This window comes from Gracilinanus agilis, chromosome 4 (genome assembly GCF_016433145.1).
Source record: "Gracilinanus agilis isolate LMUSP501 chromosome 4, AgileGrace, whole genome shotgun sequence".
NCBI lineage: Eukaryota > Metazoa > Chordata > Mammalia > Didelphimorphia > Didelphidae > Gracilinanus > Gracilinanus agilis.
This window is the reverse complement of record NC_058133.1, coordinates 114684225-114696275: the sequence shown is the minus strand read 5'-3', so window position 1 is coordinate 114696275 and position 12051 is coordinate 114684225.

Here is a 12051-nt window from a genome sequence, read left to right as displayed (position 1 = left end):
CCCTCCCTCCACCACACAGTCGTTCTTTCCTCTCCAACACTTGTCTTTATATTAGGAGACTTCAACATATTTATTGATACTCCTTCAAATATCTTAACTTCCCAACTCTTTTAATTTAATTGGATCCCATGACCTACTTCTCAGTGGAAATAGGGATGGTCATACTTTGATCTTTCTATCATCTACCAGTGTTGCATTTCCTTGCTCATGAACTCTGAACTTACTTTGCCTGGTTATTTGCTTATATCATTTCATCTTTTCTTCAGCCTTATGATCTCTAAACTTGTTTTTTTGTCTTCTCTGTGACCTCTACTCCCTCCTTTAGTTCTTTCCCAAGTCATCAGTCCTACATTGGCTACTCTCTTCTTTCTTCCTTCTCTTGACCCATTGATGAATTAGTTCTCCTCTAGACTATCCTTTACATTTTAAGTGTTTGCTTCCTTGTCCTGTCATTGATTATGACTCACCAAACTTCAGTGTTGGATTCATGTTACTGAATAGAGCTGGAAAAAGTCATGAAAATATGCTGACAGAGTCCACTATAGATTGATATTATATAATCTCAAATAAGTCTTTATTACAGTGAGGCAATACACCTCTTTGAATGATATCCCACTCACCATAATAGCTATTCCAAAATTCTTCATTTCTCTTCAAGACTTCCAAGGCATCTCTGCCCTGTTCTGTTAGCTGAGGATTTTGTTTAATAATTCACTGAAACAAAGTTAAAGATGTTACCCAAAAGCTCTTTCTTTTTTCCTTCTCCTTATTTCACATCACTCAGAGGCCTCCTTCTCTATTTTCCTTCTTTATTCTTATCTCTCATGAAGTGATAGCCCTTCTCTTTGCCAAGGCAAATTCTTCTACATACATTCTTGGACTCATCCCCTTTTTGATAGCAGTTCCTCCCCCCATCCCCCATCATTTTCATTCTTTCTCTAATCTTCAGTTTCTCCCTTTCTACTGGCTACTTCAAAGCTGCTTACAAAGAGACCCATGTTTATCCCATCCTTAAAAACAAAACAAAGCGAAACCCTTCCTTGATCCTCCCATCCCTGCCAGTCATCATCATAAATCTCTCATACCCTTCTCAGCTAAACTCCTTGAGAAATCCATCTATACTCATTGTCTCCATTTCCTTTCCTCTCTCTAAACTTTCTGCAAACTGGCCTTTGACCTCATTATTCAACTGAAATTGCTCTCTCAGAAGTTACCAATGTTCTCACAATTGCCAAATGTAATGGTCTTTTCTCAATCTTCATCATTTTTGGCCTCCTTTTAGCTTTTGACAATATTGATCTTCCTCTTCTCTTTAATTTTATCTTCTCTCTAGGTTTTTGTGACATTGCTTTCTCCTATCTTTCTTTTTACTCATCCAACTGCTTCTTTTAATTTCTTTTGCTTTATCTTATTCATGTTGCTACTTGTGGATGTCCTCCAAGACCCTGCCTTGAATGCTCTTCTCTTCTCTCTCTATATTTTGTTTGGTGACTGAATCAGGTCCTATAAGCTAAATTACTGTCACTATAAATGATTCTCAGATCTATATATCCAGCCCTAACCTTTCTCCTGAGCCTCAATACCATTGTTGTTTGGACAGCTCAAACTGTAGACATCTTAAACTCAATATCTCTAAAAAAGAAATTATCTGTTCCCTTCTTCCAATTTTCCATTCTTCCTAACTATCCTATTAATACCATCCTCCCAAGAGCACAAGTTCACCTCTTGGAGTCTTTTCTTTTTGGAGGGTTTATTTTTAAGTTTAAAGATATAGAACTTGATTCACAAAGAGTCTTATATTATTAAGTTAACATAAAAACACACAAAACAGAAAATTCCAAGCTTCCTATTGTCTTTTCTAAAATTTATTTCCAGAAATAGATAAATCAAAGCATTTATTAAGCACTTACTCTGTGCTAGTCATTATGCTAACTATGTATTGGGGATATCAATACAAACAAACAAGGCAGTACCTAACTTCAAGGCACTTACATTCTAATTGGGGAAGATAACGCATAAAGGGAAGCTGAAAGGCAGGGATAGGGGAAGAATATACTTGAGAGAGTCAAGGTAGTAATGATACTTCTATTCATAAAATTATGATGTGTTCAGGTATGGCCAACTGCATAGAGAGCTTACTTCAGAATCAGGATGACCTGCCTCTGGCAAACACTGGTCGTATCATGAAGAGTATGTCTCTTAGCCATTCAGTGCTCCAGACAACTTTTTGAAAAGATTATAAAGACTATAATTTCAGAAGCATTCTCAGTGACAGTTCCTTAAATCAGGGAAATGCCTGGTCTAGCCCCAAATCAAATCTACACACTTGGGGTCACACCTACTGAAATTAATAGAAAATAGCCTATCATTAATTTTACCTTCAAATTTCAGCAAAACAACCCATTTCTATCAAGAGTATCCATTTTATGATCGGTGTATTTTTCTTCATAAACAGAAAATTTCCAATGTATGCAATGATTCCCCCCTGCCAAGGTCACCTTTGTTAGTGATGTAGGCAATAAGAATAGGAATGAAGCATGATAGAAGAGGGAGGCCACTGGGCAGAGACTTTTCTTAAGTTATTCTACCAAATGGGACAGATTAATAGACATCCTGAGAAATACCAACCCACAAGGTAGATTTTACTTCTATCAAACCACCCACCACCTCTATATTCCCACCCTTTCTCCCTTGCTAGTGAGGACACATTCCCCAAAACCCAGACTCTGGGTCTGATGGGGAGGAGTTGCTTTAGTCAGGGAGCTGGATTTATTTAGAAACACCTAATTAAGCTCCAGAGTAAACGAACCATCAAGGTATCTAATTGGCAGCATATGATTATTAGAAGCTAATTAAGTTGTCCCTTCACACTTTAATTAATGTTTGTCATTAAGCTGACTGGATTGACTAGTCCAAGGTTAACAAAAGCATGTAAGACCTGTTGCCCAGTCTTTGGTAAGCAAAAGTTAGAGAGATATTGTAGTATAGCGAATGGATATGGTACTGGACATGGAATCAGGAAGACCTGAGTTCAAAACCCACCTTAGATATGTACCAGTTGTATGGTCTTGGACAAATGACTTAGCTTCTCCATGCCTCAGCTCCCTTATCTGTAAAATGAGGAGTTGGAGTTGATTTTGATGTTCTGGCTCTAAATCTGGGATCCTCTAAGTTTCTATACATTTGTTCCAGCCTTGGTTGGGCTTATGAAACAAGAGTATTGAGTTCTTTGTCAGGTCCAGGGAGAATGTTTTCAAAGGAAACTCTCCCCCATTTTACATCCTTTAAATAAAAGAGATGTTTTAGAGATCATCTGATCCAGATTCATATTTTATGCAGAAGAAAACTGAGACCCAACAAGTTGAAATGTCTAAGGTCATATAGCTAGTTAATGTCTGAGCCAAGGATAGTATCCAGGTTTCCTGCCTTAGAGTTCTTTTCATTATATATGTCCTCTGACTAAAAAAAATACTGAGTCATAATACTCTTAGGTGGGAGTTAGCAGGGTCTAGTTGGAGTAGTCAATCAACCAACCAATCACTTCTTTTCTATTGGCTATCTACTATGCATTATTCAGGAGACACAGATAATTATCCCTGTCCATAAGAGTTTACTGATGAGGCCAAACAGTCACATTAAACCATAATGAACAAAGCACATCATTAATTACTAAATTGTATGGTGACATTTTCATTCTAGAGGGCAGATGCTGAAGCATACTTCCCTCCTCTTGGTAGGGAGATGAGATATTATAAGTATAGAATGTTTCAGACTCTGTCAGACTACAAACAGAAAAGTCACCCCCAAGCCTTGAGCACAATAGTCTTTAGACAGAAGGAAGAGGTCCACAATGGTCTTCTGAGAGGCTGAGTCAGATGGACAGATCGGTTTCATTTATTTATTTATTCATCTATTTAGTCATTTATTTATTTATTTATATTGCAAAGGAAGGTCCTATGGAGGAGGAGGAAGAATCCTATGATTCTTGGGTTTGGTCAACCAGTGGGACTTTTATATTAGGAAGTGATTTGGCTTAGGTGTAAAAAATGAGAGACACGATTAAAAGGCATAATTTATTCATTCAGTCACTCAACAAACATTTATTAAGTGCTTACTAAGTGCCAGGCACTGTGTCAAATGTTGGGGATAAAAAGAAAAAGTCAAAAAGAGCCTTTAATCCTAGCAGCCAACAAAATGCAAACTATATAAAGAAAAGATAAATTGAAGGCAGTCTTAAAGAAAAGGCATTAGCAGCAGGAAGGAAAATGGGGCAACTGGAAAAACTTCTTGAAAGAGTTATGAAGGAAGTCAGAGAAGCCAGGACTTGGGGACAGTCAGTGAAAGTGTATGCATGCTGGTCATAACCATTATAGAAGGAGTTCAGAGAATGGAAAGATCTCTGAGGACTTCAGTTGTCTCCCTCAATGGATTGTCAGCAACTTGAAGGCAGGGGCTGTCTTTTGCCTCTGTGTATTCCCAGGGCTTAGTACACTGCCTGACACATAGTAGGGGCTTAATAAATATTTATTGGTTGGAAAGCTTCATGGAAGAGATGAGTCATGGACTTGGCCTTGAATGAGGGGCAGCATTTGGAGATGCAGAGCTCTGCAGCACAATTAGTGTCTACAAGCCAGGGTGGTTAATTGGGTCTTGCGCAAAGGGAAAAGTGTGGACACAACAGGAAACCTAAGCTCAGTGCCAGGACCCACAGCTTTATGAGATCTTTTTCAGATAGGAGGTGCCCCTATAGGCAAAAGAATTCGTGAAGAGGCCACTCTAGTCCTCAGAGGACCCAGGTTTACATGTCTTTATATTCCCTTCTTACAACTGCTGCTTCAGTGAAAATAAACAAACCTGGAGACTGAGTAGTGAGGTATTGTTGACACAAAGTCTGACACACACACACACACACACACACACACACACACACACACACACACACCCTAAGCAGATAGGACCTCAGGTTTCCATGATCTTCATTTTCCAGAAGCTGCCTTTACGGAAGTATTCTGGCTTAGCTCAGGTTCTCATGATTCTTGGATTTGATCAACAAGTGGGAGATAGAAGAATTGAGATAGAGACAAAAAAGAAGGAGGAATTCTAGAAAGAGAAAAATAAATGACTACCATGACAAAAGGAGCTCACAAGCTGGATTTCTTCTTTCCTTGGTGTTGTAATCATAGATGTTTTCCCATTCCTGATCCTGGCATATTTAAGGGCACATGGGGCAGTTTTGTGGCAAAACGATGAGAGATATTTCTACCATTACAACTGATGTCAGACCTAAGCTGTGCCACCCTTGAAACATAACTTTTCATTTAGTAGTGGCAAGACTGTAAGATTCATCTATCAATCGATCAATAATTATTCAGTATCTACCATAGGCCAATCATTGTGTTAAGTACTGGGGACACAAGAGTTTACAATCTAGTGGGAGAGATAACACACAAGCATATCTTTAGAAAGCAAGCTCTATTCAGTTTAAATAGGAAATGATTAGCAGAGAGGACACACTGGAAATAAGAGGGGTTAAGGAAGACTTTCCATAGAAAGCAGGATTTTAGGTGGGACTTAAAGGAGGTTATCAGTTGGAAGATAGGAAGGAGAGCATTCTAGGCATGAGGAGTACACAAAGAAAATACCAGGAATCAAGAGACGGAATGTCTTGCTAATGGAAGAACTAGGAAGCCTTTGTCATTGGATCTAAGAGTATGTGTCAGGGAGTTAGTTAGGTATAAGAAGCCTGGAGAGGTATAAGTGGGGCTACGAAGGACTTTGAATACTAAATAGAGAATTTTGTATTTGATTCTGTAGCCAATAGGATGACAAGAAGAAGTACTGGCCTTAGCATTGAGGTATGGCATTTAGTTCAGCTTCAGGGCTCATCATGTCCAACCTCTCTCCCACACCTTTATTCAACCTTCTGTGAAACATCATTTTAACCCTGACCTCCTGACCTACTTGGTAAGATGGTCCAAAATGTCTCAGCTGAGAGTTAAACTGATGTTCTAAAGATTCCAGGTTTAAACCCAGGTTTGGTCAGTGAAAGTGTCTCAAAATTTTTTTGATAGACAGCATAGTATTGTGGGAAAAAGAAGTAACAAATTTTGATAGAATCCTAGCTCTTTCAATATACTATGTAGGTGACCCAATCACTTAATTTCACTAGACCTTAAGCTCCTTCTCTATAAAATCTATGATTTTAAGAACTGATTACACACACACACACACACACACACACACACACACACTCAAGAACAAAGAGGGGGGCCAGAGATTCCAAATAAGGAGAATCTGTTTGAAATTCCATTTTCAGCCAGATTCCCTTCTAGGGCTGGTGAAACCAGAGTTGATGTAAATAAACATTTCCTAAATGCACTCAATGAAAAATCAATTACACAGCAAAGTGGTTGAGGTTTGGATAAGCAACCTAATTGTTCCCCCTGAGGCTGCTGGCAGGAAGCCTTACTCTACAACCACAGAGTCCCTTGGGGTGTTGTGGATTGAGCAACCTCTGACCAGTCCACCATGGAGGCCGGGGTTGAGACATGACAGTGTTTGGGACTTGTTCCATTCCACTGCATTTGAACTGAGACTGAACAGGGTTCTCCAAGGGTGGCCAGGCAGCAGGGCATCAATGATCACTGCTGAAATGTGATGTGTTTGTGTGAGACCTTCCAACAATAATCCAGATTTGCTTGACGATGCCTCTGGGTCTTTCAGGTGGCTCGTTCATATTGGCCAAGAGAGATTGGTAAGACTCAGCAGGGATAACCTTCTTGTACAGAGTTGCCAAAGAAGAATTCCCTTTCTCAATGCACAAAGCCCACCAAATGAGCAGAACTGGGAGGATGGGTAGGGAGAGTAGGCTGATGCCTAGGGCAGGAAGGACTCTTTTGATTTAAGTGTGTATTTTTAATTTCCCTAAATGCAGCATTTCATGGCACATAGGTAAGTAATTTGTGAAAAGTGCTAACTGTGGTCCATAGATATGAAATATTTTGCCCATAGATATAAAGTAAAAGGACGTTAAGCCTGGATAAGGAACTCTGGGAAGCCAAGTAACAGCAAGAAAGCACTAGGTATTTGGCGTAGTATAGTATTAAAGGAGAGATGGAAGGATTCTGGAAACAAAACTTATTTAATGTTGCAAATTTGCTTCTGCTCAATCCTAGTTTCAAAGGAAACAAAATCAAACAAATGATATACACAGGAATAATCAAATAGTTTCTTGTTGAATTGTTTTAGTTGTATCTGACTCTGTGTCCTCATTTGGGATTTTCTGGGTAAAGTTACCTCATTTTACAGATGAGGAAACTGAGGCAAGCAGGGTTAAGTGACTTGCCCAAGTTTACACATCTTGTTAGTGTCTTAAACCAGATTAGAACTCATGAAGATGAGTCTTCCTGACTCCAGGCTCAGCACTCTATCCACTACTGTTAATTAACTACCCCCAAATAGTCGAATACTCTAATACAAAGCAAATTGTGCAACAGACATTTTTTAGTCCTTACTGTGTACTAGATTCTATACTAGGTGTTAGGGGGGAAAAGACAAAAATAAGACCTTGTATACTATCAAAGATCTTATATTTTATTAGGGTAAAGTATATAAAATTACAGTAAATACAATTTGAGGAGGGAAGGAACATTCACAAAAATGAGAAAAATCAGAAAAGCATTGGGTAGGATTTGAGGATGCTAAGGTGTCTGAAAGGTGTTAATCAGGAGCATGTATAATCCAGAACTATGGCAAAGCATACAGATGGGTAACATGACAATGAGGACAAAGATGAGAGATGCAATGACAAGTTCATGGAAGAGTTAGTAAAGTAGTTTGGTTGCATAAAGGGGAACCATAAGAAATGAGTCTGGAAAGGAAGGTTGGAGCCAGTGAAAGAGAAATGGTCCACCAAAGGAGGTATGTATGTAAAGAAGGACCCAGATGGATTGGTGGTAAAAAACCCACCTAAGGACCTTCCCAGGGCCAGTGACGTGCAAAACCCCTTGAGACTATATTAAAACACAAGAGTCATTGTGTTTATTTTGCTTATTAAGGTTAGGGAACTGATAGTTAAGATCCAAAATGTCCGTGACTATACAGACTTTCTCTACCCAACTTCTACACCTTTCTCATGAGAGAGCTCTTCTAATCTTCTAAAACCCTTCTTACCAGCTCCCTTTTCTTATCTAACCTCAAAACCATCTGACTAACTACCTAGACTAAGTATCCCAGATTATTAATCAGCTAATCTTAAATTGTCTCCAAAAGGCTATTGAGAATAGGCTCACAGGTGGACTGAGTCCTTCCCCAAGCCAGAGGTTGGTTTCTTAGGTAAAACCCCTAAAGTCCCAGATGTTAAATCTTTGGTTATCTCAGCCAAATTGACACAGCACTGCAAGGAAAACCAAATCACCAACTAGGTATCTTTCAAGCCTCAAGGACCTCCAAGGTTCTCCACAAAACTGGTCAGATCACAGGTGATGAAGTAGCTGTTCTCCCTTCCAGCTCAGGGACAGGAAAGGCAATGAAGTGTCAGTTAACTCCTAAACCTCTCCTCTGCAGTGTCTTCTCCTTCTAGAATCTTTTCCAGGGTTCATGGCTAAATTTTCCTCTCTCCCCTTTTAGAGACAATTTTGCATTTTCCGTTTTCTCTTATCTCTCTATTCCTACACCAGATTGTGAAGAACTTAAGCTGACAACCTAAGGAGTTTGTCATTCTGTTTGTCATTGTCGATTTTAGAAGAGGACCAAAGATAGCACTGGGTGAAGTCTTGACTTGAGTAAATTGGATTTAAGTGAGGCAGAGTTGAAAGTTATCAGCCTTATTCTTTCTTCCAGTCACTGAAGTCCAAAAGCAAGACAAAAATCAGGATGACTGGTGATGGCAATTAAGCAGTTATTAGGCATCAAGCACTGTCCTAAATTGTGGGGATTAAAGAAAGAAAAAAAAAACACTGTCTCTGCCTTTGAGGAGCTCACATCCTAATGGGATGACAACATATAAACAACTCTATTCAGAGTATATGGAAAGTAATTTCAGAGGGAAGACAGTTGAAAGGATTGAGAAAGAGCTCTTGGAGAAGGTGGGATGTGAGTTGAGTCTTCAAAGAAGCCAGGAGAGCTAGGAGGCTAAAATGTGGAAAGAGAGCATTGCAGAAATGAAGGAGGGTCTATCATGCAAAGGCATGACAGATTTGGAACAGAGAATGTTGTAAACCAATGTCACAAGATCATAATGTATATGGAAGGATATGAAATGTATAAGGACTAGAAAAGAAAGGAGAAGTCAAGTTGCGAAGGGCTTTAAATACTAAAGAGAGCATTTTATACTTGATGCTGGATGTAATAGGAAGCCACTGGAGAATGTTGACTGGGAAGGACAGTAGAGGACATGGTCTGATCTGTACTTCAAGATTATTTGGATAGCTGAATGAAAAATGGCCTGAAGTGGGGAGACTCTTGAAAGGATGACAGAAAAGGCAATCTTTTGGAGAAGATGGGAGAGGATTGGATCCACAGTACCTGTTGAGGGTTTTTTCTTGGCAAGGAGAGGGACTACCTCTTCATTTAAGATAGCAATGAATAAAGACATAGTAGAGGTAGATGTCTAAGGGAACTGAGGTAAAGAAGAGAAGAGGAGAGGGAGCTTTTAGTCAATATCTTTAATTTTTTCAGTCTTTTGATGTGGTCTTCTGCTGAGATCGTTGTGGTAGGGGTTGCTGTGGGAAGTTTGAGGAGGGAATAAAAGGTTTTGGAGCAATTGCTGTGACAAGAATGTCTGGAACAGCTGATGTACTGAGTGGAATAGAACATTTATTAGGGAAGTATAAATGGATTGCCTTTCTTCAGTTGAAATTATGGCACATTTGTAGCAAAATTTGTAGTGAACTCAAGTCAGCAATTTTGTGATTTTCTCCACTTCTGTTCAAAGCATGTTAAAGCATGTTAAAGGAAATGATGTTGGTAGTTGGTGGGGATAATCGAAGGTTAGGGTGTAATTAGTGATAGCACAAGGGGACAAAAGATTTGACAGTATGGGACAGTGTAAACTTAAACTCTTTCAGCAAGATGGAGGAGAGATAAGGAAAGAGAGTAGTAAGTAGTGTAGGGGTGACAGCCTGGGAAAGAACTCATTTATGTAATTATACAATAATATTTATTATATAATTTATATTTTATTCTAGAGGCAGGAGGGAGTCACTAGAGACTTTTGGCTGCGACATGGTCAGACTTGCATCTTAGCAATATTATTTTGGTTGCTATGTAGAAGATGAATTAGAGAGGAGAGAGAATGGAAAAAGGAGAGCAATTAGGTAGGAATGTAGCAGTTCAGTCAAGAGCTCATAAATGCCCTTAGTAGGATAGTTACCATTCAAGTTTCTACATCTTCTTTTTTTCAGGGTAAAATAAATAAGTAATAATTATTAGTAATAATAACAACTGACATTTATAAATCACTTTTAATCTTTAATTAATAAACTACTTATATATTTTTTTCTCATTTAGTCATCACAATTGCCCTGTGAGGGAAGGAGTATAAATTAGTATTATTTTATAGATGAGGAAATTATGCTTCAAAGAAGTTGAAGGACTTCCTCTCTGTAGTCAACAAGTTTGTGCCAGAGGCAGGGTTCAAATTCAACTTTAGAAGGGATCCTTTAAAGCAAAATCAACTTGTTCCAAATGGAATAGAGTGTTCACAACTGGTGTTCCTTCAAAGATCCACAAGGCCAAGGAGTTAGCATAGGGGAGTGAGAGTTGGCCAGTCATAGATCCTGATGATCTCAATTGGGAGTCAATATCTTTGTTAGTGTCTGGTTAGTGACTCAAGTGTCAGTGGCCACTGAGGATTCTGAGGAGCTTATGAAGTCTGGCCCTTTGATTATTTGATCCTTGGAGGGTTGGGAAACCAATATGTCCTGGACTCCATTGCTGAATTCCTACCATGTAACTATTGTGATGATAAGCCAAGCCAGATGATTCGATTTTTGACTGGTACAGCAACTGAGCCCCAAATAGTTTTATGGGAATTCAGAAAGCACACAGATAAGATAGATGCTAAGGAGGAGTGTAAGAGATGGTGGAAGTGGGGTCAGGGTTGGTTGACTTCAGCTCATCCTAGTTCCTAACTTTCCCATCCACCTCATTTTGAAATTTCTTGCTGTCATCGAAATTTGTATTGTCTATAGGCTGTCCCCTGGAGTCCCTGCTTCATCCCTGCCCATATTGGATCTTGATTATGAAATAATAACCAGAATTAATAGAACATGTTGCATACATTATCTTCAAATGAGGTAACATATGCAAAGGGCTTTGTAAACCTTAACATCTGATATAAATGGCAACTGTTATTATTATTATCTCATTTGATCCTTATAACAATTCTCTGAAGTCAATACCAGAGTTATTATTCCTCTTTTAGGGCAGATGAAGAAGCCGAGAGAAGGAGGAATTAAGTAGCTTGTTCATGGTTCCCTAGCTAGTAAATAACAGAGATTGGATTTGAAGCCAGGTTTTCCTAGCTTTTGGCCTAGCATGCATCCATTATCCATGCTGCCCTTCTACTGGAGCCTTTATCTACCCCAAACCTATTCCTGATACAAACTACCAGTTTCCTTCTACTTGACAAAGATTTTCACTAGCTGAAATCCATTTGCCAGTGAGCTTCCTTTGGCCCAAGACAGGTCATATTTCTAGGATTCCTAGAAGACTTTAAAAAGTTCCTTCTTGCCACCCATTTGCTAGGATCAAATTTCCTGTACTAAAGCCCTTTTATCTTTGGCCCTTCTTGATAATAGCTGGTCAGCAAGGTTGCGCAGTGGCTAGAGCACCAGATTGGGAGTCTTGTCTTCCTGAGTTCAAATCTTGCCTCAGACACTTACTAGCGGTTTGATCCTGGGAAAGCTACTTATCCCTGATTGCCTCTGTTTCCTCAACTGTAAAATGTGCTAAAATGTGTAAAAAAAGGAGGAAATGGCAAATTATTCCAGTATTTTGCCAAGAAAAACCCAAATTTGAACTGTTGGAGTTGGAATGCAGATGAAAGCA